Source organism: Lepisma saccharinum, chromosome 17 (genome assembly GCF_977018435.1).
Source record: "Lepisma saccharinum chromosome 17, izLepSacc3.1, whole genome shotgun sequence".
NCBI classification, from domain to species: Eukaryota; Metazoa; Arthropoda; class Insecta; order Zygentoma; family Lepismatidae; genus Lepisma; species Lepisma saccharinum.
This window is the reverse complement of record NC_139245.1, coordinates 39465619-39491396: the sequence shown is the minus strand read 5'-3', so window position 1 is coordinate 39491396 and position 25778 is coordinate 39465619.

The following is a 25778-nucleotide window of genomic DNA, read 5'->3' as shown; positions in this document are numbered from 1 at the left end:
GATAGCCTTGATTATATTTCAGGTCGGAAAAGAATAACGTAATTTCATCTCACTTGTTTAAATTTTATTGCATTGATGGGTGTGTTTATATATAAACCCCTCCCCCCGCCCCACACACACATATAAATACATACATATATATATATATATATATATATATACAACACACACACACACATATATATATATATATATATATATATATATATATATATATATATAAAATTGTAAAAGAGAATAATATGGCGCTCCATGAATTTTTTCCCATATTAAATCCACATTGTTTTCATTTTGCAAAAATTTGGATCTGAAAATTTACTGTTGGTGTATATGTGTATATATATATATATATATATATATATATATATATATATATATATATATACATACATATATATATATATGTGTATATATATACATATATATACATATATGTATATATATGTATATATATATATATATATATATATATATATATATATATACATACATACATATATACATACATGGACGTCCGCAGGATTTTTTCCAGGGAGGGGCAAGGAAGGTATTTTTTTCCAGGGGGGGCAACGAAGACAAATTTTCCCCAAAAATAGTGTTGTTCCCTAAAAACCATTGCTTAAATTTGAATTTATGGTGTTCATGCAATAATTAACACATATTATTGTGGCTAAAATGAAATTATATGTGTGAAATACATATTTTTTGGTTGACTTTCATTTTCCAGGGGGGGACCGCGGCTCCCCCTTGCCCCCCCCTTCCGGACGCCCATGTATACATATGCACCAACAGTAAATTTTCAGATCCAAATTTTTGCAAAATGAAAACAATGTCGATTTAATATGGGAAAAAAATTCATGGAGCGCCATATTATTCTCTTTTACAATTTTTTTCATTTAGATCGTTTGGCGTCCAGGGTTAACTCCCGCCGACCCCTAGCTACGGCTCTGAACTTGACTAGACTGCAAGAAAAGCAGACATTGCGAGCGAAGGGAGCAAGAACATTTTACAAAAGATATTTATATTTGTATAAAATTTGAAATCAAGGGGGCAATTGCAGCTCTGTTCCTCCCCCTCCCCCCCCCCCGCAGGTGGTCTTGGCAGTCAGGAAGAAATAATGCAAGAAAGACGTGAAAACAAAATCCATCTTGAGTATCCTTTTGTCCTGCTACTCTTACATTCTGCTACTCTTGCTTTCCTTTACTTCCATGTTTGCCCCCTAAAATTGATTTCCGTTCAAGGTTGTGGGGGGCTGTGGTTTCGCCACTGCACCCCCTTCCCCCGTAGTTGCCTTTAGTGTTGCCCACGAGACGAGACTTTCGCCTGTCTCGTCTCGTGGAAATGCTGTGAAATGCTGTCTCGTCTCGAAAATATTCGTTTGTCTCGGGACACATGATCAATCTCGTCTCGTCTCGAATTTTTAAAAGCCTGTCCTGTCTCGTCCCGTGGGCAACACTAGTTGCCTTGAACTTTCATCGGCTTGAAAATACTTAATTTTCTTTAAGAGTATAATATAGTTTAATATAAAGCATAATGTAAAGCATAAAACTCAATATGTGCGTCACTACCGAACACAAAATTTCGAACATCTGTACCCACAATCTTCAGAAGTGGCGCAAAACTGTCCCCTACAATTTGAGGTTCCAATATATCACAGTAGATGAACATTTGTTGTGGTACACCTAATGCTAGGTTTGTGGGAGCAGAGGAGTGTATGCGTTGAACCCCACTTAGTTTGATAATTTTGAAAGGATCGAACCCTAGTTGTGTTGCTAGTTTTGGTGAAAACCTAATTTCGGTGAATATTATTGTACTAAGCCCCTCTTTTATAATTTCGGTGTTTTGTCTCAAAAGAATATGCTGATCATCCAAAAGGGAGATGTGAAATGGGACACCAGAGTTCTGAATTGCTGTTACAACTTGTGTCATGTCTCTATAATATCCAGCTGGGATCTTTACTTTTTTCCATTCATCAGCATCTGGATTTAGATTATAATAGATTATATTTTGCCTTTCTGTTACGTTGTACATAAAATTAGGATAGTGAATTTCTGCTACAGCAACTTCCCACGGACCTTGAAGTTCTATATCCTTCGGTAATTTCGTCACAAAATTCGATAATGTATTATCAGGAAATATATTCATAGAACTGTTACTTGGTAATGTTATATAGAACGAAGAAGACATTATGATACTGTTTTGAGACTGGAGTAGGGTATCCACCGGTTAAACATTGGCGGATAACCTCTCCACTGAACAAAAACTTCTCGTCTGGTACCTTTTCCTCTGGTCTTCAATATTTTATCAATTTTAAAAGTTTTTGGTAGTTTTACTTTTTGAAGTTCTTGTCGGTAGAATGTACCATCAACAGAATTTTTGTCCAAATCTTGAATTTTGTAAACAACAGGATTCCGTGATATTATGGAAACAACTCTGAAAATTTCCTCCGACCATTTTCCTATGTACCCTTTTTCAAATGCTGATGTTTCTCTAGCAATTCTCACATAATCACCTTTTTGAAGAAAATGTCGAGTAGTTTTTTTAACACTGGGTGATGATATTTTTAAACGTCCGCTACGTAGATTTTCCCAAACTTGGAGAACATTATTTGGTTTGACTTCGCTGGGTGACATTTTGATTGTTGAATGTTTAGTATTGTTGTAAGCTTTCATTATCTTCGGTAAGTCGTCGATGTAATAGTATGACTGTTTTGATGTGAAATACTTCCACATTTTTTCCTTCAATGTTCTGTTAAATCTTTCAACAATACTTGCTTTTACATCAGGGTTTTTTGTTGTAAAATGGTGAATATTACTGTTCTTGAAAAATTGTCGGACTGTAATATTCAGAAACTCTTTTCCTTTGTCTGTTTGAATAGTAATTGGTTTTCTTCCATCTGGATTCTGTAGAATACTCCGGAATGCTTTTATTATACTTGCGGCTGTTTTGTCTGGTAGAGGAACTGCCCATGCATACTTGGAGAATGTGTCAATAACTGTCAACATATATTTATAATTTTTGTTGTGGGTACTAATACCTCTCAAGTCTACAAGATCTGCCTGCCACAAATCATCAATATTGTTAACGATGTATCGATTCCGAGGGAATTTTCTTCTTATAGGTTTATGTATTGTGTAGGTTTCCTGTCCCTGTAACCATTCTTCAATTTTTTTGTGGATATTTTCTGTTTGTAGCCCTCCATATTTTGTCTAAGGTGGAATACCCTGCAGGGTTGGAGACGTTATAATAAGTGTTCCTTAAAGTAGAATTCATTACTCACAAATAATAGGGTGACTGTGTGTGAGAGATATTAATAGTTTAGCCAATTGGATGCACTATTCTTTTTTTTAGATGGTTCCATTTTAAATTTCTCTATTAATTCCCAACGTCGAGAGTTACCAATAATTTCCTGAGGAATATTCACATTTGCAAGGAGTCGAGAGAAGATATTGTTACCCCTAGGGTTACTATTCTGTCTGTTTCGTAATACATCACTGATAAGGTCTATGATGTTACTACCAGGGATTAACTTCTCATATATTTTTGTTTCCCCTCGAGAATCCCATTGAATATCACTGCTTGTTTTCAGACGACGATACAGTAATTCTGCTTTGGAGTGAAACTTTTTTGGTATTGTCGATATTATTTCTTCATAGATAGGGTCTGAGATATCACTTCCATGTTCCACTTCTTGATCTGGTTGTTTACTTACTTTCTCATTTTGATGTTCCATTTGTGATACTACGGAAGGTTCCAGAATCTACTCGAGGTGGACAAGGATCGCAACGTCATCACCGACTACACAAACTAATAGTACAAAAGGTGAGTCCATTGTTCATTCTATTTCAGTTGAATAAAAGATGGGTTTTGTAGTAGTCGATTTGCAGGGTTTTAATGTAGACAAAACATTTATACCAAAGGAAATAGCTATATATAGTGGTGATGGTAGTCAATCAGTTCATTGGTTCCTTCAACCCCCATATCCTATACAAAATCTCTCCTATAAAAATCTACAAACTGTTAAATGGCTACAGAGAAACCATCACGGGCTATCCTGGTCTGATGGAGCAGTTCCTTTTTCCTCCTTACAGCGTCTAATGCAACATGCTCTAGCACCTTACCAAACCTTATTTTGTAAAGGTTCAGAGAGAACCCGATTTTTAACATTTCTGCTCAACAGGCAAGTTGAAGATCTCAACTACCACAATTGCCCTTCCATAAACTTACTCTTGAAAAATATAACTGGACCTCGCTGTTTTCACCAGGCACACATCAAATCTACATTCGCCTGCTCACTCTCAAACGCTTACGTGCTTGCACGTTGGAAATATGGACACAATTCAACTACTGTCGTTTCTTCGACAACTCCCTAATCAGAGGCACATTGGTGTATACCCTTCAAATAGACTCCCTTATAATGTAACCACGCCGGCTTCTATAATTGTAAACACAGACCCCGACTATAAACCTGGAACCCATTGGGTTGCTATTTATATCGACTCCTCAAGAAGAGGAGAATATTTTGACAGTTTTGGGGTACCACCACAAATAACGCAAGTACGTAATTTTCTGCAAAACAATACTCTATCTTTTTTGTTCAACCCAATCCGGTTGCAAGGTTTGAACAGCACCGTATGTGGGCATTACTGTCTTTTTTACATCACACACAGAACACATGGAAAGTCTTTGAACAAATTTCTATCCCAATTTACAAATAATACTTCTTGGAATGACACATATGTTAGAAAAAAAGTCTCACCTATTGTGAAAAACATTGAAAACTACAATTGTTCAAGCTTGGAACTTCAAATTTGCAACCCAAGGTAAAAAATCTTTGGTTATAATTTTATATATATATATACACTCCTTTTTTTGTTTCACCAAAATAAATAAAAAATTTAATTGTATTTTTTCTAGATAAAACAATTTTAATTGTGTCTTTTATTTTATTTTTCAGAGGAACCTAAAATGACTATCGGATAGCAAACCAGTAGTTAATAATACGCACCTGTGTTCATCTTGGGAAGAAGAAAACAGAAAAAATCTTCAGACTTTCGAATTTTTCATGTGTTCCACCATTACAACCAATTCATAGATACTCTTTCCCACCTTTCTACAGTAATCAGATAAACTGAGTGTATTTTCTGTGCGTGTGTGTGTGTATGTAAAGTTTGATATCGAACAAAAGACATTTTTTTTGTCCTGAACAATGACCAGAGATTCGTCAAATATATATATTTTTTTCTTAGTGTACATATATTATTATCATTATTCTGTGTAATATATAATATACTATAAACTTATTTTCTTCTCATGTAAAACAGAAAAAAATATGTAAACAATATGTTTTTTAAGATGTTAATTTTGTTCTGCTCAATTAAATATGTTTTTCCAAACTTGTATCAAACTTGTATCAAGCAGATTACTGTTAAATTTATGACAATCTAATCTAGTAGAAATAATGAACAATAAAATAATATCAACATTATCTTATATTTTTTATTATCACCACCTTTCTTAAATAGAAATATTCTCTAGAATACTCACAATTTTTCAACGTATAATAATTTACTAACACAAATACGAAGTGGGGCACACATGGTAATTTCTAGCACAGCTCTCGCATATTAAGTCTTTTTTTTCCAATATACAAGCACTACTCTAGAAAATACCGTACCTACTATGTATCTGAATTAGTAACAAAATAGAAAAATAAGGTACTAAAATAAAAAAAAACGTATATTTTAGAAATTTATTTTTCATTTTTTTTTACATATATTTGTAAACATTTCCCCAATATTCTTACAAATTTCAAAGATTTTTCTAGTTAAAATTGAAAAAATCAATTGTTCTTGCAGAAGCCAATAAAGTAGGCGCCAAATTGTCAATAATCATATCCTTGCAAAAATATTCCACTTCAAGCAATAATCTTTCAACATCAATACTAGCACTGTCAATTCCAACGGGTTCAGAACCTTTATGGCTAAGAATAAATTCCGGTTCAATACATCCATGAATCTGGGAATCATCCCGACAAGCATTACAACTGTCACGTACATTCTCTGCACACTTTGCCAGATAACGCTGAAACCATTCCGCCACAGGTTTCTCATTCTTCTGCATTTGCTCTAACGCATAATCAACACACGGACGGAGATTCAGAAGCCCTTCCCATCCCTTTTGGGCCAGACATACACATAAACTGTATTCCACATTACAAACAGGCTCCAAACTTATCACCTTGTTTCCATGGAAACGCCAAAAACGCACATTCAGATTCGCTCCAAGTTTTATACCAGGAAGACGTTTTGAACTCTCGTTCTCAAAATAATTATCCACAATCACTTGCACATTCATTAAAGTTTTCCACTCGTCCACGTTCAATATTACACCATGCTGACCACTTTTGAATACACGAACAAAAGAAGAAAAGTTCTTCACCGGATCCAAACCAACAACAATATGTTTTGATCCTCCTCCTTCACCCAGATTATAGCATACCTCCAATAGACCCTGTCGGATTGGTGTACGTTCAGTCTTCTTCTCTGTTCCTTCCTCATCCTCCTCCGTCTTATCCCCTTCATCCTCCACTTGTTTTTGTGCCTGCTTCAGATATTTTGATCCATTCTCCTCCACACCCTCCTGTCGTCGCTTCATACTAGGACGTTTAGGAACAATTCGCCCCAATGCAGAATTCATGACTTACTTCTTCCACAACTTGCAATAAACTGATCTTCCTCGTCTTCACCAAAATCTACAATGCCGTTATCTTACACGTCACAAAGCATGTATAAGCCTGTTCCATGGAAAATTCCAGTGACCCGTGTCAATACAAATACACACTTGCCTCATTCCATACAAAGGTCAACGCACCGTCTTCCACAGCATCCACGTGGTTAGCTTATGCCGTCCAACGCTACAAATCCATAGTCACGTCACCATAAACACTACGTAGAGTCACGTGACCCGTGACGTCACAAAGTTAGGTTAACTTAGACCCTCCAAGACTACAAACACATAGCCACGCCCCCCGTAAACCTACGTAGAGTCACGTGACACGTGACGTCACAAAAGTTAGGTTAACTTAGACCCTTCAAGACTACACACACATAGCCACGCCCCCCGTAGAGTCACGTGACACGTCTCGACCAATCAGAGGCCTTGTGCTCAGGTGCCTCCTTACTACTGATTACTACAGCGACGAGATTAACGACTACTGAAATGACGCACTGTATTAACAATCAGGGTATGCTGTTCATAAGGCACACAAGTCAACGAAAATCACGAAGAGGGCAGCCCCAAAAAGCGATAATTAGGGATGTTAAGTTTTCGTTTTAACGATAACAACGAAAATTTGAGGAAAGCACAAAAAAGTGTCTAAAATGTATTTGGGTATGTTAAGGAGGCAAGTTTTCGGTGTTTCGGAATCTCGAAATAACGCGAATTATGTCATTTTTCAGAATAACACCGAATTTTGCACTTCAACGCAAAAAATGCCGCGAGATATGTAGTATAAACTGGGGATAACACTTCTTCTGTTAAAAAAAGAACTACCTGAAGTGCTATTTGATCTGTCGTTTCTAGTCTAGCTGTTGAAAGTTTGATTCAATAGAAATTGTCACGCTTCATTTGTTGCAGTTTGGCACAGACATCACTGACAGTGTTTAACTCTTCCTGAAATATAATTTGCTCGAGGGGGATATTCCCAGAAGGGAAATTTATTAGGAATGGGAAAATTTTCAGGGAGAAGCACCTGCTGTGTTTCGGGAAAAGGGGGGAGGTTGTATATATATGTGTGTGTGTGCACACAAAACGATATTTTGAGGTCGCAGAGGGATTTTCTTGGTTTTGTTGGGGAAAGTGATATGTATGTCTATTTTCAAAGATTTGAGTGATATTCAATAAACATTTCATATTTACTGGCGGATGAGATGAAATAGTTTTCCAAATGGAAGAAATTTGGTCATTCCTCACAAAGGTAAGCCTTAAATTTATTTATTTTGTCATTAAAACTAAAATTTGTCTCAATTTTGCAGAACTAAAGCAATGTGAAAATCTTAAGCATAGAAGGAACAGTAAAAATTCATGTAGAAATAAAAACCGATTTTAAATTAATAACACTGAATTTTGCCGTGAAAAATAGTACCGAATTGCAGTAAAAAATAACATCCAAATTCAGGAGAAAATAAAACGACTCTAGGTGGACACTACCCTGCTATGCTCAGCCTCAGCTAGACATTTGGTCGACGCCAGTGAAGCAGTTTTCTATATTCTCTGTCCTTTCGATAAACCGCTATTCCAAAACCTGAAACATTTCTTGAAATTCCTTCTAGTGTATTCACGTAAATATCCATGTGGTTTGCTTTCGCCGTTGTGTGTTCGCAATAGTTTAATGGGAGACTATTGCGACATTACGTGGCTAACGTAGCCTCGAAACTATGGCCATAAAATGAGAACCCGAATTTGTATAAGGATCTTGTGCAGTAAGATAGCTCTGCCAGAACAATCGAATCAACAAAACAGTGCAACGTCCCCCGGTTGTACACCAGGCGTCAAAAAGTTAGTCCGCTACTCCTTTAGTCGGGAACATGAGAATCTTTGCAAATCATCAGGGCTTGCTGGGTAGAAAAGAAACAACACAGTATTCGAAGTTAAACGCAGTTTTATAATCACTTATATTTCCTACCGTATGTGGACTTACAAGCAAGGTACAGATTTGCTTATGTTTCTGCTTGAAGAGGAACAATTCTATAGCATATTAAATCACATCACAATCACTAAACACACTTGCATATAATGTTACAGAACGTTGGACAAGACAAACGTAAATACACGAAAGTTTCTGTACTAAATTATTATTCCGAGTATAGCCAGAATGAAACGAAAATAGTTACCAATTACACTATTCGGACATTCCATTAACCTTTACCACGTTTCTGTTGATTTCTCCCCTTCACCTGTTTTCTAACTGAGTCTGTCGTCAGGTGAAAAACATTCAGGTTGGTTCACTTCCTCTGCTGAGATTAGAAAGTGACGTCAACACGAACAGATTATGACGTATTTCTAAACATATACACAAGTTCAAACCACAACTGTATCAATCTAACTATAGTTGTCTGTGACAACTTGCACATTATTTGAAGTAACAAACATTTTAAAAATCTTAACTTCTTACAAATATGAAACCTTAAACTCTCAGGTTCGTTACAACAGGACAACTCCGGTTCGCTCTCCGGTCCATTCAGAACCCTACTTTTGATGCATTGTAAATAGGACGTCATCTCCTGGGCTCTAGCAGTTAATGTATTACTTAAGAGAAACTGAAAATGTGTGTAAAATATCGGATTATCTTAAAATATAAGAGTGTGAATGAGAGCAGACAAATGAGTGAACATTAACTTTAATTTACCTACTCTCTGCCTGCTGTAAGTAAGAAGTCAATTTAAACAAATACACATTGCTTCTGAGAATTCCTTTTGGTTGTTCGAATGGCAGCCGTGCAGGAAACTTCCGCATAGGAATGTAGTTCATGTGATAAAGCCAAAGCACTCAACGTAGCTGCTGTATGAAGTTTTACGAGTTGTGCAGTAACGACCAATTCATATTCATGGGCAACACAACAACAGAATTAACGCGTAGGAAAGGAACTATTTTTATCTCAGAAGTCATGTGGTTTTGTGTACATGAACTTCATTTTTGCAGTGGATGAAGAATAGTTTAAATATGAAATTTATATCAACTATATTTAAGTATAGTGGCATATATTAATCAACCGCATGTAGTTTCTCCAGAGCTTCATATTTCATCATTTTTTTTTATTATACGGCGCACGCTTTTAGAAGCAACATGAGTTCGGCCAATACCCAGCCAGTGCTACTGCGCTGTTGCCAAACTAACTGCTAGCGGAAGGGAAGGACAGAAAATTCGCGATGTGACCATTATTTTGATAATGCATGCACAGTATATATGAATACAGTGAAATAATATAGTGAATATTTCTACACAGGATTATAATATCATATCACTGTAGCATATACGAGAAACCCATACCTGAAAGAAGCCTGAAGGTATTTATTCATCACCGCTCTCGTCATCTTCCTCGGTCTCCGTGTCACTGATTTCACTCATTTCCGAGTCACTCTCCTGGAGGTTAATGATTAGATTTTGCACCCTCGGTGCCTGTACTACTGGTGCTAAGTTTTGAGAGTGACATTATTTAAAATAAAAAGAACACACGGAACACACACTACTGCACGAAAGGGCTGTATGTAATCTTTTCACAAACTGTTCTTTGTGGAGCACGTGAACGATAAGCGAATAATTTTACACCGGCCTTGCTACGAAAACGCTGAACTCAAACTGACCCAGGCTTTCAATGTTCGAGAACGCTCAGAACAATGAAGGGTCATTGTTTATAGCGAGACGAATTTAACACCCACAGTTTTACCTAGACACAACAACTCAGCTGCGTCAACACGCTGGCAACGAAAAAACAGGCGGAAGGAAATGAAAGGTGACGTTTCCCTTGTTTCTTCAAGGAACGATAACTCAGGCTGTATGCGACGGAAATTTATGGGACTTGGACAGTCACAAGTCATGTATTTCCCCATCTTATGATGAGCCTTAAAGTGGCGAGTTTTATGAAAACTTCTTGCGCGCAAGAAAAAAACAGAACACGGCTTTTAACTTCCGCGCCGGAATCTCCTAACTGTACAACGTTGCACTCCTGCCATTGGCTGATCGCCACGCACACCCTCTGCGTGGCCCCGCCCGATATCGCTTCTAAAAGCGTGCGTCGTATAGTCCATTATGCATTCTCATCCCCGCAAATAAGTGATAGCGTAAAAAAAAGAAAGATCGTATTAAAAGCACAGTAATTTATTAGCAGCTTCCCAGCAAGTTTTTCTAAGCCTCTTCATACTTTAGTACAATTATATGGAATTATGATAATTTTCCTACCAAATTTGGCTTTACATCCCCTCAAAACGTTCAGATTGAAAACATTAGTTGAACAGAAATGTGAGTAATTACGTTAACTTGGAGAGACCTTCTCGATGGTGTGGTGGAAATTCCGCCGCCTAGTAATTAATTGCTCCGGGTTAGATTCCCGGAGGAGGCACATTGCACAGTGATTTGAAACCAACTTTAAACTGTAGGTTCAGTCTTAAAGTAGCTTAAAAAAGAACGTTAATTTTGGGGAGTTTCTGCGAACTCTTCAACGAAATGTAGATTCGTTTTGTTGGAACAGGCCCATGAGTGGATTTTATTGATCGACGCAACATTCTACACAGAGGAACAGTCGGTGGTTATGCAAATGAATGAAATACGAGAACGAAACGAAAATAATTAAAACTTTACTGATATTGAAATGGAAGTAAACTCGGCAGTTCTGAAGATAGAGTTGGAAGAATTGAGGGGGAGAGAGAGAGAGAGAGAGAGTGAGAGAGGGAGAGAGAGGGGGGGGGGTACACACAGACGCACCCAGAGAGACTGACGAGAAATACAATATTGTCAAAATTCGTGGAAAACTCTGTAAAATGATGAAAGAAAAGCCACCTCCCATTTCTAGATGCCACATGCAAGACACGCACTAAATAACATCATTGTGCAGGATATTTCGGAATTTCAAGTTATTTTAGAACTTCATTCCTTCTCACATTTTTATTTATTACATTCCAAACTTGAGTGTTTTGTTTACGTTTCCACCACCTTCATGTCCTCTTTTTTGACGATCCTCAGAGTACAAGTTTCCGGATTATTCCTACCAGTTTCCACAAAAAGAAAATCTCCCTCCTCCCGATTTTTCCGATAGAATCTCTTGCTCCCACTATGACAATAAGAACCCTTTCTGAGAATTTGCATCCCTCGAGACCGAGTCAAAACTGAACGAAATTTCAGCGAAAGAGATATGAATCTTCAGCAAGATGGCAGATATATGTTTTTTAAATTTCTACCATGATGCGGAATATTCCGTCAGCACACATACAGTATGTATACCATATTTAGCATATGGTTTTTAGGCAAATATGAAGTGACATGACTCCGAGGGCGACAATGGACAATAAGCAGAAACTTTTACGCATGCTAATTTATATCACTCCGGTGAACATGTTTGTGCTTAGTGAGATATGTTCACCATGTAGATTCTTAATTGTCGTTATTTGTACATTTGACTAGCCTTGTAATGCACTAATGCACATGCATCTTACAAACTTAATTTCATCTCATTGTAATTCTTGCTTGTCATAATTTGCTTTCGCCAGTAATTCTCATTCTGATAATTTTTTTTATATTTATTTTACCGTTCTGCTCTTGTATGAAGTGTAATTGTAAACAAAAACTCAAAAAGTAACTCTGTCACTCTTTTTGAAATGGACCGAATTGACATTACTTAAAAGCAACTGTAAGTTTTTACAGTTACTATGCTTAAAAAGAAATGAGTTAGAATTACTTAAAAAAGTAACTAAGTTATTTTTACGATTACTTTGCTAGAAAAATAATTAAATGTATCAGAGTTAGCATTAGAAGTAAAAAAGCAATATGTATGTGTATGATTTTTTTTAGTAACCTGTTGGAACGTAGCTACAGAAAAGTAATTGTAAAAGTAACTATAAAATTTCGTTACTCATCTCTTGAAGCAAGTGAGTTAGACTTACAGTTACTCATTTCAAAAAGTAATTATTTACAGTAATCGTTTCAAGTAACTTATTATTTACTAACACTGACCTTTTTAGAGCATAGAACTTCAAACATGTATAATTATTTCAAATCACCAACAGAAACAGTCAATTTGGTCTCGTTCCATGGATTCCTCTCAGTCTCTTCCGTCTAATAGCGAAATAACATATTTAACAATTTTTCCATTGTCTTGCTCCTTTAGCCGGCCTTCGTGGCAGAGTGGTTAGCACAACGCGCTACGACGTCAGCGGTTCCGAGTTCGAATCAGTTTCATCACATCTTCGCAATCATCCGAAAATGGAAGAAAAGCGAAGTAAAATAAGCCAAATCAATCTCACTCTTTCAATTTTTGCATAAATTTGCTACAGTTGCCCTTGGGCAATGGAACGAATGCGCACCATTGCTGCAACGGATGCAGAAATTTCATCCATTTTCGCGAGAGGGGTAATTTTTATTTCTTCCCTTGCAGAGGAACGATTTTACGATTTCATAATCTTCTGCCAACTGAAGAACTTGCTACAAACTTTGTAACACTTTTATGGATTTCTATAATTTACACTCTGTCCTCGACGATATAAATTTCGACTTTATGTACTTATCTTAAAGCTTAGTATATTTTGCCGAGCCTATTACCGCCTGCTTTCACTTCCAAAAGAAAAGCCGTATGAACCTGGGTTTAGTGTGTGAAAAAAGTGAGATATAATTCAAATCACTTCACATGCTCTCTTTATATAATTTTTATTGTATGTGCCTGGACTTTCCCGGTACCATTATACTAATGCCGTCGTTTTGTAATAAAGGGGTCCAGAGTTCGACACACGGTGTATCGGATCCAACTTTAAAATGCAGATTCAGTCCCGATTAGCCTGTATGTGCATAAAGTGGTCTTAGAGCAATGACGCTAATCGTTGTTTGTTGTTCTTCTGCACGTACACATAACCTCACGGAAGAAGGAAATGTTTCTTTACATACGCCTCGTTAACATTCATTTGGTTTATTTTATTTCGCTTTTCTGCTACTTTTGGCTAATGTCGATGATGAGGATGAGTGATGATATGATCAGGGGTAGAAATATACAGGGCTCCTGGTCGCCATGACGCCTGAAAATTTTCAAATTCAGTTCTAAATATATTTAACATTTCCAATTCGTTTATGGAAATTTCCATCACCCTCTTTTAAAATAACGAATACAGTATGCGTTTTAAAATGTTTTTGTGTTTTCTGTATCACGTGTATCATTAAATCAGAATAATGAACGTGACATAAGTTTTCTCATTGTTTCTGGTTGAATTTTAAAATCTTGCCGGCCATTCCTGGTCACCGTGCAGAGATCACTCGTTGCGGGAATTTTTCATAGAGTAAGGCAAGGGTCTCATTCGACGAATGGCAGGTCGCTCCATCCTGCTGAAACCAGAGATTGTTAGCCTCCAGATCTTCAAGGGTAGGCCACAACATAGGCGGAGTTCTGGAGGGGCCAGGGGGCCTGCCCCCCAACTTTAAAAAAGACTAAAAAATAACACATGATGAAGTTCAGTTACTACATTTTTGTTATGAAGCCATACCGCAAATCTTGACGTTTGGCATGATGGCATGTGCGGTAATTGCGCCGCAATAGCGGGTTTTAGACGATTTGATTGATGTGTACAGTTTGAAGAAAGAAAAACGTAAAATGACTTCGTGTTGAGTCAACAGTTACTGCTGAGGCATCAAAATAACTTTTCAATGTAATTTTTCTTAAATTTCTGAAGCTTACTATTGCACCGTAACTTTTTTAAAGTAATACGAGTATTGTATCAATAAAAAATTGAAGACTAAAATTTGTAAACGCTGTATCACAAGAATTCAAACACCGCTTTCCACGTTAAACTGTGAAATGTGCCATGCTTGATAATGTGGTAAACGTGACAAGTGGCTGGTAGCCCTCTAAGTAGTTCAAAGGCAAAGGGCGTGTAAAAAGGCACTAGTGTGAACGTTCTTTCGGACTGATGTGCTGAACGATGCGATTTCCCAACACTTTCGCTTTTGGCACTTACAACGTTTACCACTTTTAGTCCTCGATTAATGAAATGCAAGCTGCAATAATCGTACTGTTTTGCTTCTTTTAAAACTGACAACCAATATACTAATTAATATTTGTTTACTTAAGCGAGGAAATTTAACATTTTCAAATCTAAAAGGCCTAGAACTCAGTGTTTTTAAGTTGTTGTTTTTTTAATTTTCGGTCTCCGGACCCCCTATAAGCTAGGGGATATTCAACAACCCTCAGGTACATTATATGCTTCTCCCAGAGTCTGCCCAGTAGAATGACAGCACTTCGTTCCTACGCGTCAGCAAAAATTTGATGCGGCTGGTGTTATGTTACATCCGGTCGTAGCGGGCCACGAGCGGTTTTATTGTTGAGTCAGCAGAACGTGTCTGATCACGTTGAAGACATCGGAAGCGGTGGGGGGAGGGGGTCAATGGATTTGTCACGTTGTTTCTTGATGTATGCTAACCTAACACGTGCATATGTTTGTTTGTGTGTGTGTGTGTGTGTGTGTGTGTGGAGGAAATGCGCGCGCAACCATTGCGTATGATGGAAAGACATGAAGAAATGATTTAAAGATGGCGCCGAAGGTGCTGTACCCCCCGAAAGCTTAGCGGCTAAGGTTATTGCTCTGTAAAACAAGAGGCGTCGAGGGTTCGATTCCTGGTAGAGTCAATATTGATCGATTGATAGATTGAGTTCGTTTTTTTAAGTCCGTTTTATGCACGGTAAAACTAATCAGGATTGGACCTACAGTTGAAAAGTGGTGATTCGGACCACTATGTGCCTCCAGCGAGTATAAAACCTGGGACCCTTTGATTACAAGGCGACGATGTCAATATTGAATGGTCTCGATTAGTCTGTGTGTAAATAAAGGCAACAAAATGGTTGAGTTCGAAAATCGAGTTGGGTTAGTGGTTAATGTTGTCACGTGGCAATGAAGAGGTCGCGGGTTCGATTCTCTAGGTAGTTAAATTAGGCCAATTGTTTAGTTCCGCCATTATAGGTCCCCGATTAGTCCATCTGTGCATAAATAGTGCTTGAATAAAATCAATATGGTGGCCTTGGGTTAGTGGTTATTGTTGTCGCCTGGTAATGAAGAGGTCGCGGGTTCGATTTTCTAGGTAGTTAAATGAGGCCAATTGTTTTGTCCCGCCATTATAGGTTCCCGATTAGTCCATCTGTGCATAAATAGTATTTCAATAAAATCAAAATGGCGGCCGCGTTTTGTGTTTAGCGGCGGCGGCGCTGGGCGGCGCGGCGCGGCGCGGGGCGGGGCGGAGCGGGGCGGCGCGGGGGTGTTTTTTATTCCGCGAGATGTTTTAACCAAGTGGTTGAGGGTTCGATTCCCAATGTTGGTGAAAATTGGATATTCAATTGTATTTGTTTAAAAGTTCCGATTAGCTTTTTGTGCACAAAGAGAAAATGAACTAATTGGAAATAGGATGTTTATGCTGTAATGAAAAGGTCCCCGGGTTCGATTCACAATGTCAAATTGGCTGATAATGATGTTGTTTTTAAAATAAAAAAAAAAGAAGTGTGAATAAATTAGAATCTGTTGTTTTGCCGTGTGGGGCCCCAGTAACGATTATCTTAAATGCATAAAGAGTAGGTAAAATAAGCAAGATGGCCGTCACTATTGTTTTGTGATCAAAGAGGAGTCACAGGTTCGATTCAATCAAAGGAGGCAACATTCTATGTTTCAATTCCATGTAAAAGTCTAAAGTTATGTTTCGATTAACCTCAATGCATAAAGAGGAATTAAACAAAAACAAGCAAAATGGCGACAGATGTGATAAAAGAAAAATTGAATTAGTTTTTTTATAGTGACAAGAAAAAATAGCGAATCACTGTTAGAAATAGAATGAAAATAAAGATACTTGCCTTTGCGTGTCCAGCGCTGTGCAGAAAAGCTCTCATGCTTTATCTCCGACAAGTCCACAATACACAATTTTTTTTTATTGTATAGTTAATTATTAATGTTGTTATTAACACAGATTCTTACCAGTGTGAAGAAAAGCTCTCATGCTTTATCTCCGACAAGTCCACAATACACACTTTGTCATTATATAGTTAATTATTAATGTTGTTATTAACACCGATTTTTACCAGTGTGAAGAAAAGCTCTCATGCTTTATCTTCGACAAGTCCACAATACACATTTTTTCATTATATAGTTAATTATTAATGTTGTTATTAACGATTGTTACCAGTAAAAATATAAACCATGAGGATTTTTAAAGGGGTGATAAATGAAAAAAAAGCCAAGACATATATTTTATCCCTGTTTATTACCAATATTTACAAAATTCAAAAGAGCCGCACACACACACACACATACATATGTAAAATGTTTATATTGTGTCACCAGTTTATCAGCATGTTATTTAACAAGTTTTTATTCTTCAAGTTTGTTCACTCACCCACATAAGGAATTGTGTCACTATCATATCCATTTTCTGCTGCAACCACTGAATTAAAATGTTTCACTATTTTTTCCACAAGCATGTTCTCGCAAAAAAGAAACACTTCTTTGGAAAGTCTTTTTCCGTCGATGTTTTGTATAGACAAAGGCTCAGGTTTTGTACATCCATGTAGATGGGAAAGCACAAACTTCTCCTTATTACATGCATGGACAGGGGAAATATCTGTGCAACCGAAACATTGTTCGCGAAGGTCGACAATGCAAGATTCCACACAGTTTCCAAAATATGATTTCAGATACGGCGACACTGTTTCACACATAACTTTTGCATGCTCGATGCACACAAATATGTTCATAAAGTTCCGCCACGAACTTTCTGCGATGAACACTATCTCCAGGGAACCGTAAGCTGGTTTTTTCCTTATAATGATCTGACGACGATTGTACAGTGTGGTTATCAGCAATTCATGTTGCTCACTTAGTGGGTAGGAAACACGAGGCTGCTCACCTGGAATAGCGATGTAATTGTCGATTACTGGAAACAATTCCTGAAGAGCGTGCCACTCCTGCAACTGTAGTTCAACACCGGCCGCCCCGCTTCTGTGTAGCCTGACCACAGGTTGGAAATCCAGATGAGAGGAAAGTCCGATTGAGATAACCTTTGTTTTCGAAGCATTCAAATAGTAGACGTGATCAAATAATATCGACTGGCGTATAAGACTAGTTACTTGTTTTTGTTCTTCAGGTAAATGCTGATCGCTCTCTTTCTGAAGAACCCCCTTGAAATTAGTGTACGGTTGAAATCTTTTTTTCAGCGGCATCGAAATAGAGGATTCCATGACTAAGAACTGCGAGATACTGCATGTCGCAGCGTGCAGATATACATTTGAAGAAATGCGTGGGTGTGTTTTTGAGACGCATGCGCGCGTAGCAAACCAAGCATGTTCTGGACAAAAAAGGTGGAGGGGGCGGGGCGTTACAAAGATCAATGGTGAGAGAAAAATCAGCAGAATATCATAAACGTCATATTGAGGAAATATTGGATAACAAATATTAATTAATTTAATTAAAGCATCAACCGCATTGTCGATCTGAAATTAGGTTTATAGACAGGGGGCAAAATGGAAAATATCGACGATGTTCTAGTATTGGATTGTTTCTGTATTTCCATCGGTATAATCCTCCACCACATTTGAAGCATACTGTTTTATTCTCTTTTTGAATGTAAAATAATCCTGCTTCGGACAGAGCTTCTACAAACGGGAATTCTTTTGATTGCCAGTTTCTGAAAGAGGACAATCTAGCATTGAAAGATCCCATCTCTGGATATTGCGTCATTTTTCTGTAAAGACACAAAACAAGATAAAGATTATAAGTAAGCTGTTGTAAACTGTAACGCTACAAAATTATTAATATACTATTAGGACTATATGTAACTTGTATAAAATTTCAAACAGTATTTACTGTCAATATTTTCTAGTATACGTACCGAGTATTATAAATTTAATTTACGAGTCAGCAAATAAGTTGTTATAATATTGTCGTTTTTTATCGGTACTGGGAATAAAATTTGAAATTTATGCATGGGTTTACCAGAGGCTCTATGGAATAAATACAGAAAACAGTAATGCCCACAGTACACAGACCCGTAACTTTGTATCTGATGAGTGTTGTACGTATAGAATTTAGAGTTACTTTCCAAAAATCGCAAATGGTTATGCACATGTGGAGGTTTTCCGTAACTATCAAAAAATTCCCCCCGGGAGTTACTGTCTATGTAAATTGCTACCCAGTGCTTCCCGGGGCTAACTTTGGGGTCTGTATTTACAATCAACGCTGCTGGTAGTTTCACATGTACAGGTAATTCATTAGCTGCGAAAACCCCAACATGATGATTGTCAAAGGCTCTATTTGATATTAACCCGTGAAGCAAATTTAAAGTCGACAGCATTGCTGGACACTAAATATTAATATTGTGCAACTCACCTTGTTATACAATTAATCCAGATGAATATCTCTTTGATTATTAATTTCCATGAGAGCGTCAAATTCAGAGTAGATAACACAAGTCACAGTAGATTCCAAAGCCGATTTGAAGTGGACTTCCAAGCTAACAGCCCCTTGCCGTTGAAGACTGCAGTGGGATATGGCACTTGCAGCTGCGTCTGGTGTTATATCGAAAACAAGTAATGCGTATCCCTGGGGGTATTCCTCACGCGATATATTGTTTCCTTCATCCATATAGTGTATCCCTGTTCCAGAGAATAATGTGTGATATGCTGTTATGTACTTATTGTTTTCAAAGTCTGGTTGAAGTGGTTTGCCGGGAATTTGGACTCCATCAACATATAAAGTAAAGAAGTTGTAATTGAAATGTTGAAAATTGAATGGGTTTGTAGACAGAGTGCCGTTGAATGCATCGTTGGTAACAAACCCTACAACTAATCGTTTCGGAAGACGTCCAAGTATCACATTGTCAATTGTTTTTGAAACAATATCTTTTGGAATAGTTACAGCTTTAAGTTGTACTCTTGTTAGAGGGTATTTTGCTGTATGTTTTTGCAATATGCGATTGTGACTAAGTTTGATGGATGAACTGACCGATACTTTTCTCACATATAGTGTAGCATCCAGAATTTCCACTTTGCCTTCACTGTCATCTAATCCCATCAAGCAGAAAGTGTTTTTCGAAGGAATCAGTTTTATTCGCATTTCCACTCCATTGATCAAAAATTTCTCTTGATTGAAAATATCAGAATGCAAGTAACCAAACATATCAAATGTTTTACTCTGTTTTGTTAGTTGGTTACGTTTTGTAAAGCCTTTGTTGTCTTCCGAAACGTTATCAAAAGCGCCCGCTGTATCTTTGTACCACAATGCACTTTGGAGATGAGATGATTTTGCAGATATGTCATAGTTCAGTGCTTTTTCAAAATAAGACCTGTATGGGTGCATGTGAGATGGAAACGAGATGAGTTTGTTATTTAAGTAGATTTGTACTTCGCTGAACATTGCATTGAGAAAATCATTGACAGGTCCAATTGTTTTATCTGTGGGTAGCAATAACTGACCATTCGCTTTTACAATTCTGGCATCTATATTCAACATTGTGTGTGCTAAATCCATATAATCATCACCATGTCCAGGTATTACAAACTCGGTGGGGGCATTATCTGCCAGAGAACTAACAGGTTTGTATCCGATGGTGTGGTGTTCTAAGATGCTTGTCTGAGTAGGTTTTACCGAGAAAATATCCAATTCACTTTTAAAACACTCACATGATTTCTCCCTAATTAGCGCTATATCTAATCAAAAATATCTGATGTTATTTGAATTTTCTTACGGTTGCGTTTGGTTGTTTTCTTGGTGTTTGTATTGGCACTGCATCTCTTCTTTCTCTGAGCGATCCTTCCAGTTCGCTGTCCCGAAGCAGAGTGATTCCTTTTGAAATGTTTATGCCCCTGATAACCTGAACCAATCATTTCCTTTAGCTTTGTTTCAGCTTTTCTTTTAAGATTTGATCTGGCATCCGAAATTCTGGATTGTAGTGACTGTTTTAGGGGTGTTTTGTCTACAACATCACCTAACACATTTACCCCTGTTTTTAACATTTCTTTCCCTACAGCTTTCGCTCCTTTTTTGATAAGAGGCAAAGCTGACCGAAAAAGTCCTCCAAGAAAACTTCCAATGCCATGTCCTTTTTGATAGGCAGCACCGTAATATATGTTACCCACACCAGATCCAGCTTGTTGATGGTAGTATTGAAAATATGGGTCATTCATAATCAGAGCTTTTCACCACAACGTCTAAAATGAAGTTTCAAACACACTAGTCCGAAGGAGAATGGGATGTGTGCACCAGTGCTATCCCTTAAGTCAATTTCTATTTGTTCGAAATTATTTTTCTGCACTGGGATGTAATGTGGTGAATCGAAAATTTGCACACCAGCACTTCCAAAAGTATGTTCCATAGGATTAATGTTTATAATACGTAATAGAGGGGCGACAGCATCTCCCACCATATGTGATTCCGCAATATCTGTGTAAATATACATCTGGGAAGGAATTTCTCTCACAACATTTGGAGGCGAGCGTCCAATTTTTACTTCTGATAGATCATCGGTCGGTTTAAAACCTAATATCCGTGCCAGTTGAGGTGACAATCGTACATTTATGTTTCTCTGCTTGGTAGATATATCAACAGTCACATGTTTGTACGCAGGATGATTTCGGAGACTAAAATTTAATGTTTCAGAATATTTATTGATTTCTGCAACAATGCTGTTTATAGATGCGTAATAGCCTTCGGATATTCGAAGTTCGTTCCATTTGACATCATCCATAGATTTATATTGAATATAGTTGTTAAATCTTGTAATGTTTAATATTGAATAAGGATAATGCACTTCTACCAATGCCATCTCCCATTTGTTGGTGTCCAACTCCACACGGTTCTGAAGCTTTGTGGTGTAATTAGTTAGAGTATTACTTGGGAAATATTTCATGGAATTGTTACTAGGCAAAGTAAGGTAGAAAGCGTTTGCTTTTCTCATGATGTGTTATGAAGGTTATTTGTACCACTGATGAGAATACCTACAAAAATTTATGCCTCTCTCTCTCTTTTTTTGACTCCAAAAACGATGCGCTAATCCAACTGTCAAATAATCTGGAGTAACCTTTCCAATGAACTAACAACTTTTTACTGGCTCCTTTACCTTTGGTCGCAAGGATTTTATCAATTTCATGCATATCCGGTAAGCGGACCAATTGCAACTCTTCCGTATAAAATGTTCCATCGATTTTATGTTCTTGTAGATCTTTTAATTCATACACTTGAGGATTTCTTTTCAAAATACGTTCCACCACAAATATTTCTCTTGTCCAATTTTCCATGTAACCTTTGTCAAAGCGTTTTTTGGTTTTTGTTATTCTCACTGTATCTCCTATTTTGAATGGCATCTTCAATGACAATAGTGGAGATGAATCAGATTTGAGTTTTTTGTCATACATATTGTGCCATACTTTCAAAACCTTCTCAGGAGTAACATCTGGTGGTGCCATTTTAATACTCGAGTGAATTTTATGATTATAAGCTTTCAAAAGCTTTGGGAGTACATTAACATAACAGCTGGTTCTTTGCTTAGTAAAATACTTCCACATGCGTTCCTTTAAAGTTCTGTTGAATCTTTCAACAATACTAGCTTTAATATCAGGATTCTTTGTTGTAAAATAAATTACATTTTGTTTTTTGAGATATTCCTGCACAATACTGTTGGTAAACTTACGGCCTTTGTCAGTTTGTAATTTCAAAGGTTTTCTTTTGCTTTGTTTGAAAATTTGCTGGAAAGCCTTTTTTATACATACACCAGTTTTATTTTTTACAGGGACAGCCCAAGCATGCCTGCTAAAAATATCGGTAACTGTGAGTATATATCTGTACCCTTTGTTGTGATTCCGCAAACTCTGCATGTCATTCAAGTCAGCCTGCCATTGGTCATCGATATTATGCACAAAATAAAAGTTTCTCGGAAATCGACGCTTTACAGGTCTATGCAAAGTGTATGCAGTTTGCTTTGTCAACCAATGTTTGATTGTTGACAATGGTATGGATTTTTTTACAGCTTTCCATAGTGTTGAAGCTGTAGAATAGGATGCTGGATGAGATGGATTGTACCAGATATTCTCTAATATTTTTTCGCTCATGGTTTGTATCTTGACCAAACTGGAACAGTACGTTTACGTTTGTGCCCTGGAAATGATGATACAAAAGAAATTGGTTCCTTTTCTTCTTCTTCTTCTTCTGTTAATTCTTGTGCCTCTTCTTGGTTAGCTCCGGACAGCGGAACATGGCGTCCGGGGTTGCCAAAAACAATCTGTTGAATAAACTCCTGTCTCCGGGGGTTTCCAATATATTCTTGAGGAATATTAGATAACGCCAGAGCTCTATTGAATAGTTGCCACCCAGCAGGATTGCTTGTTTTTCGTGGTCGAATTATATCCGATACTAGATCGACAATATTTGAGCCTTCAATTTTATTATTGTTAATAAAAACTGCCCCATATTTATCCCAATCAATATTACTATTATGTAAAAGACGTTCATACAACAGTTCGGCTTTTCTACGATACATGCTGGGTGTAGCAGCTAGAATTTCTTCTTTCATATCAGTCAACTTCTCAGTAGATTCTGTAATCGGTAGCGACACAGGTTCTCTTTGTTTTCGAGTAATAGACAGAAATTTTTGGAGCACAATACTGTAACGATTCCATTTTTCATCACCCGAAAGACCTTTGAGATTCAAAATTACTTGCATATCCTGATCCAATTGCGATAAGGATGTAGACGGTGCAGACATAACAGGATGTCTCATGTTATCCATAAATTCTTGAGGTATTATAACCATTTTTTTGGCATGCTCCATGTTCAGATTTTTTCACTTAAATAAACTTGATAACACACCTCCTATTAAAGGGGCTCATAACGCAGGTAGAAATCCTCCGTGTTGCACTAGTATCTGTTTCTTCTGCTTTGTAGAGTGTCCTTTGGCAGAGAGATTACGTATCACCTTCTTGTACCGGCTCAATCTTGTTTTCTGAGGTGTTGAAAGAGGAACATTCCCTTTAAGAACATTGTAACAACACTCACAGATTGAATTAACTAAGGAAGAATCAGCAGCTTGTAATATCGCTGTGCGAAGAGCTGGTTTAGCATCCGACAAAACTTGGAGCACTTTAGCGTGTTTCACTCTTGGAGCCATGATGACAGAATAAACGACTAGTGATTATGCTTGCTTTTTTTGTAGGAATATATACTTAATTGATATCATCGTCGGGAAATATCCGCGACCGAAAACGTACTTCTTCCGGAGTGTTCTGCTTCAGATCAAACAGCAAATATCCATGGGGTTCAGCGGTGGCATTGTAATATGCATCTTTTATAAAATTTGAATTCTCCGGGTATACTTGTCTAGATAAATAATTAATTTGGGCTCTGTCTCTTGGATTTTTGAAGCATACAATATAATGACTATTTAAAGATATATCCCTATTCCCTTTTCCCTGATGGAATAGATTTTGAGTGATAAAGAAAAGACTAATATCACGATGATGACACCCTTTTGTAAATAAATCTGTGACTCTTTGATCGCATTCCCTCATCTGATCATCGATAATAATAAGATGAGGTCAAGAATTTGGCACAAATTGGTCAATATTAGGCATTCCTTCCCGAAATTGTACAAAACCAGGGAAATCATTGTATGCAGATTGCCATTCCCCGTAGCACACCAAAATATTGTTGAATTTTACATTTACCATTTGGGGTAAACATTGGAGAAAATGCTTCACAAAATATGTCTTTCCACATCCTGATGGACCAGCCAATATTGCAGAGAACGGGTGTTTCCACAAGCACTCCATTTCTCAAACTGTGAAGAATGTTTTAAATTACATATAATATAAAAGTCGAATGTTATGAATATTTTTCTAGTTGTTAGATTTTACTGATATGTTGTATCTTCAAATTACATATATATATATATTATATTGTATTGTATTATATATATATATATATATATATATACACTTCATCAATAAATAAATATGCGTGTGTGTCTGTATATATATATATATATATATATATATATATATATATATATATATACACACACACACACACAGATACAGACAATTTTCTTATAGTACAAAATTCATTTTACAACAGCACAACAAATGCCAGATAGCATTGTACGCATGCGCGTTTGTAAACCCCGCCTACATATTCCGAGCATCAGCGTTGTGTTAGATAGCTTCCATTGTTTCAACAACGATAAACAGCTTGGTGGCCCAGATCAAATTCGTTCTGGAATCTACTGTGACGTGTACCGTCTACTTTGAAGTATAGAAAGGTGAGTTGCACAATATTACTATTTAGTGTCCAGTAATGCTGTCGACTTTAAATTTGCTTCACGGGTTAATATCAAATAGAGCCTTTGACAATCATCATGTTGGGGTTTTCGCAGCTAATGAATTACCTGTACATGTGGAACTACCAGCAGCGTTGATTGTAAATACAGACCCCAAAGATAGCCCCGGGAAGCACTGGGTAGCAATTTACATAGACAGTAACTCCCGGGGGGAATTTTTTGATAGTTACGGAAAACCTCCACATGTGCATAACCATTTGCGATTTTTGGAAAGTAACTCTAAATTCTATACGTACAACACTCATCAGATACAAAGTTACGGGTCTGTGTACTGTGGGCATTACTGTTTTCTGTATTTATTCCATAGAGCCTCTGGTAAACCCATGCATAAATTTCAAATTTTATTCCCAGTACCGATAAAAAACGACAATATTATAACAACTTATTTGCTGACTCGTAAATTAAATTTATAATACTCGGTACGTATACTAGAAAATATTGACAGTAAATACTGTTTGAAATTTTATACAAGTTACATATAGTCCTAATAGTATATTAATAATTTTGTAGCGTTACAGTTTACAACAGCTTACTTATAATCTTTATCTTGTTTTGTGTCTTTACAGAAAAATGACGCAATATCCAGAGATGGGATCTTTCAATGCTAGATTGTCCTCTTTCAGAAACTGGCAATCAAAAGAATTCCCGTTTGTAGAAGCTCTGTC